Source organism: Lepisosteus platostomus, chromosome 10 (assembly GCF_059453375.1).
Source record: "Lepisosteus platostomus isolate fLepPlt1 chromosome 10, fLepPlt1.hap1, whole genome shotgun sequence".
In the NCBI taxonomy this organism is placed as follows: Eukaryota; Metazoa; Chordata; class Actinopteri; order Semionotiformes; family Lepisosteidae; genus Lepisosteus; species Lepisosteus platostomus.
Genome location: NC_142620.1, coordinates 10,043,302 through 10,048,130, shown reverse-complemented (window position 1 = coordinate 10,048,130; position 4,829 = coordinate 10,043,302). Strand labels below are relative to the sequence as shown.

At 49.1% G+C, this 4,829-nt stretch overlaps 1 long non-coding RNA gene across 1 annotated transcript; it reads left to right on the top strand.

Annotated features, from left to right (window-relative positions):
- The first annotated feature begins 358 nt into the window (after window positions 1-358).
- LOC148653265 (uncharacterized) lies at window positions 359-4,829 on the top strand. Its single transcript, XR_015941634.1, has 2 exons — window positions 359-3,531; window positions 4,137-4,829. It is a non-coding gene; the product is annotated as an uncharacterized LOC148653265 (long non-coding RNA).

Sequence of the window (4,829 nt, the reverse complement as noted above, 5' to 3'; positions counted from 1 at the left end):
GGCCAAATATGTTGTTGGCCTTAGAAAGCTTTTTTGGAGCTTAGAGACTGGGGTAATGTAGTCCTTTTTAATCAAACGTATTCATTTACAGAGGGATACTTCATTGACCACATATCCTCCTCTTTGTCTATTTCCTTAATTCAGGTGTGTGTGCTTAGTGACTCAAGAGAAGACAGAGCAAAAAGAACGAGGCTCTGTGTTTAATATTTTGCAATGAGCGCTATGTATAGGATTTCTCAAAGGAGCTGAACCGAGACTCTCATCTGGCACTTCTGGTACTGGAGAAAATGGAAATTTATTTTAATAGGTAACTGGTACTGAAGAAAGCACTGCACTCCTGGAAAGGGAAAAATACGTGCACTATGGACTACACTCTCTCCATCGTGGTCTTGTTCGTTATAAGTCGTGCCACATTTCTGAGCACCTAAGAGGCTGGGACATATCAGAGGTGGTTTGAGACCAGAGTAACTTCCTCTGCTGTGAATTGTTGGAGGCTATACCGAGATTTGCGAAGAAACTTAGCAGGAGCTCCCACTAGCGGTCCCGACTGGCACTGCAGACCGGTGAGAAAGAGCTCAAGACTTTATTCGGTAGCGTCTTAATTAACAGAGAGCTTGGACTCCCTCTTGTGGCGCTCTCTTGAAAGTCTTGAAGCGTCTCTGGTAATTTTACTCTACTAGAGAAGGATTGCTAGTAAATTGCATCATTTCTGCTTCGACTGTAGAATTTAGGTAACTTTGCTGTAATATAGCTGCATATATTTCAAATTCCCAGACCAACCTTGCCGGCTTGAGTCCAGCAAACTTTTTAAGGCCTAAGGTCTCTCTACAATGTAGGCCGGCTGCATTCCCCAGTGCCAACAGGAGCCCTCTCCTCGATGTGTAATTATTCCGAGCGTTTATTTGTATTTCCACCAGGAAGAGACTCTGTGACAAGAGTGGCCTGTAGTGGCTCCTGCGCTTGAAGATGCCATTTCGACAATATTGCCGAGTGAATGTTGTTAACTTTTTTGCTATTAAGAAATCACTTTTTTTTTATTAACGGGGTCTGTTGCTACAGTTTCTCTCCCCGTGGCAGTTCATCTGTGGCGGTCCTCCTTAATGTCTCCCTGCATGGGCAGCGGTGTAACAAGAGAGGCGGGAGGCTGGAGCAGCGGCTCGCTACCCGGGCGTGCTAGCCACTGAGGTAAAGGAGGGACGGTAGCAAAGCGAGAAGAGAGAGCGTAGCAGAGCCAGCTGCCCAGCCCGGTGCTGAATGCGGGACACGCGAAAGGGGACCCCCTATTTAAAGAGGACGGGGAAAGGGAAAATGAGTGCAAAATTGAGGGCTTCAGAGTCTCGGGCTCAGGCTGCCCGCCAGTGTCCTTCGGGAGCGCTACGATATATTCGTTTCTAGCGTTGCTTTGACAGTCTCGCCACAACCCGAACTTCACGGGGGAGAAACTGACAAATGCGATCGAAACACAGCGAGCCAAAACCCTTTCCCGAGTCAGAAACGTCGTGTGTATTCCCGTATTTCTGTGCGGAAATATTTAATGAATCGTATTGTAGGAAATAATAAGGCAACTAGCCCTGCTACGGCCAAACAGAATGGCTTTGTTCTTCATGATCGGAAAAAAAAACCTGAAACGCGTAATTTGCAAGAAACACACTAGATGGAGACAAATACTAGCCAGAACTCACTTTCACACGCATCCCCCGAATATCTCCGCTGACTTTCCGGTTTTCACCTGGCGCAGTTCTGCCTGCTAACTTTGGGAGGTGACGAAAATTGGGACCGATTTCGATTTTTTTATTTGCAACAAAACTACGCGCTTGCATGCCATCGGTTTTCCTGACGCCCTATTGATCAATACTACTCGGTTAACGTTTATAATGTCAAGAATTAGGGGTGAAATTCCGCTTTGTTCACAATGCTGAGATGGTATTACCAGTAGTGTGAGCAGCCTTACGGCGCGTTCGGGCCTGGGGTGGACATCGCACAGACGGTCAGGAAAAAGCCGGGGGCTCAATGGAGAACAGGTGTCTCATTCCGTTCAGTATCTCCTGGAAATCTGTATCCGTCTGCGAAATGCGCAATCCGTTTGCATGATTGTTCTCGTCCTCCGCATACACAATTATTTGTATGTACCACATAAGGACCAAAGATGCACACAGGCTTTGTGTCACTTCTTTCGGGCTCCCCTGTCTTGTGTAAACATAATTTTAGCTTTCATTCAAGTGGTGGCGGTATTTTTTTACGTTCCTCTACTCCCTAGCAATCCCATCAAATGCACCGAGAAACCGATATAAACACACACAAACAACAGGTTCCTTTTTTTTAATCCCGATTCTAAGAAGCACAGGCGGAAAAATAAAGGCAGGAGCTGCCTGTATCGCCAAGTATCGCGGAGGGTTTTGTGGAACGTGTGCGCATTCCGGGGGTACAGATTTCCAGGTGATACTGAATTGGATACGACAGGAGGCCCGGGCTTCTGCCGGTGTAGCTCCGCACGACCCAGCACAGCCAGACGCTGAACTCGATACTGAAGACCCTTGTAGACGTCTGCCATAGTAAATGAATCTTTAAGCGCAGAAAAAAAACGTGTTGTACTGTTATCATACAGTAGCATGATTTCACAGCGTTCTAGCGAAACCGCTAGAACAGCTTGCGAGGAATCTATGAATAACGAGAGCGACGTCACGGAAAAGCCAGTCTGGACGCCATACAAATTCGGGGTGCTATCCTTTCACAGAGAAAAGGAAAAACAGGCCACTTTCTGCCAACGGATATATATATATAACTGCATAGTAAAAGGGGGGGAAAATCAATAAATAAAATGTTAAAACACAGCGAATTACATAAATGGAATTGCTGTGCGTTCCCATGAAGGAGTAATCAGGTTATGAGGTCAAAGGTCGTTGCTCAGACGTTCGGCTCCAGCACTGAACGCCTCCGGCACACTGTCAGACCGGTTCGTACAGCATAGAATGAAATGAGTTCCTAATCTCATTTAAAACAGTTCCTGAGAGGTTTGTGAACGTGGCTCATTTCCTGTGCCTGTCATGCTGGCTGTGTGCTCCTCCTCTCCTCAGTAGTTCTCCGCCCTGGTGGTTCTGTCTGCAGCTGGACCCGGAGCGACAGGAGGAGAAGCAGACAGCCAGGGGCTCGCCTCTCATTTCGCCCCATGGTACCCAGGAGGAGTCAGACACTTGCAGTCTGCAGTTTCAGACTGGAAATGCTGGCAGCCCCAGTGTTGTAGCCCGATTTCCTCTCGCCCCGGCAGCCAAGCAAGGCTGGGCCGGGTCAGTACTGCCGAGAGCCTCCTGTAAGGACAGCCTGGGGCTGGTGGACCAGTAGGACCAGTAGCTCTTCGCTCCCCTCTACCTGACCTGCTGGGACATGGGGCCCCTCTGACCTGTCAAGTGCTCTGGGGTGAAAAGTGTTAGTGTTGTTATTATTAAACTCCCTAGAGGCTGTTTCTTTCTGAGGCAGTTCAAGACATTAGGAGTGTCACAGGAAGCAATGACCCCTTCCTACACATCTGTCATGGTGAGTGTTCTGACCTTCTGCATCACTGTGCGGTTTGGCAACATGTCTGTCCTGGACAAGAAGCAGCCTGAGAGAGTAGTGTACATTCCCTTTCAAACCTATAATAATAATAATAATAATAATAATAATAATAATAATAATAATAATAATAATAATAATAATAATTCCTTACTCTTATAGAGCCTTCTGCCCTCTTCACTCCACTCCAAGCTCTTTACAGGTAATGGGGAATCCCACCACCACCACCAATGTGCAGCCCCACCTGGATGATGCGACGGCAGCCATAGTGCACCGATATTCTCACCACACATCAGCTCTCAGTGTGGAGGAGAACAGAGTGATGAGGCCTGTTCAGAGAGGGGATTATTAGGAGGCCATGACCAGTAGGATATACGTTCCCTCTGTGGACTGAAACACACAGCTCTAAAGACCCTGGCCTGCCTCTGTTCACTTTGCTTCCCCCTGGTAGGCGGCTGGGGTCTAAGCAAACTCCATGCACACTCCTAGTTGTTATGGCGATAAAGTGTTGAAATGATTATGCTGGATTGTTGAATGCGTGAGAACTGTGATCTGACAAAGCTGAAACATCTCTCTCTCTCTGACAGGAAGGCAGGCTGTTCCTTCAGCGGAGTGCAGCTCACCTGACTGCTCGCGATGGAGGCTCAGAGCCAGCAGTCCATCAGGCGTCCATCATGTGTCACTAGCTCAGGCAGAGGGGGAGAGAGGCAGGCTGCTCTTTCTGTAACAGGCCTGACAGTGATTGTTGGGATTTGTGTCGTCCATCACCTGCAGTCAGTACGGGGATCAAAGACCTGGAGCTGAGAGGCACCTGGATGGGAGACGTCGGCTTGTATCTGCAGGTGAGGCAAAGCCTTCAACAGGAACACTGTCCTGTGAATTCCCCTGTCTCTCTCTCTCTCCCACACGCTCAGTCTGGGTCTGGGTCTAATGGTACAGGAGTGTCGAGGAGCAGGCGCAGAAGAGGGCTGAGGGCCATGTGGGAGGGGGCTGCTTTTGGCAGCTGTAATCCCAGGGCCGACAGCGCAGACTGGGGGAACAGCCACAGGACAGTGATCGTGACAGCAGCCCGTCTCACACTTCCTGGGCAGGGCGCTCGGTGAGGCCGCTGCAAGTCACGGGCGGGCACTGGACTCTACAGTGGCGTGCGTGTGGACTGGCGGGACTGGGCTGAGCAGCGTGCACAAACCTGGGACTAGGCTGGAACAAAACGAAGAACTCGAGTCGTTTCCCAGTGGGGGCACAGCTCAGTAATTAAACCTTCATCTGGCTGTATTTGA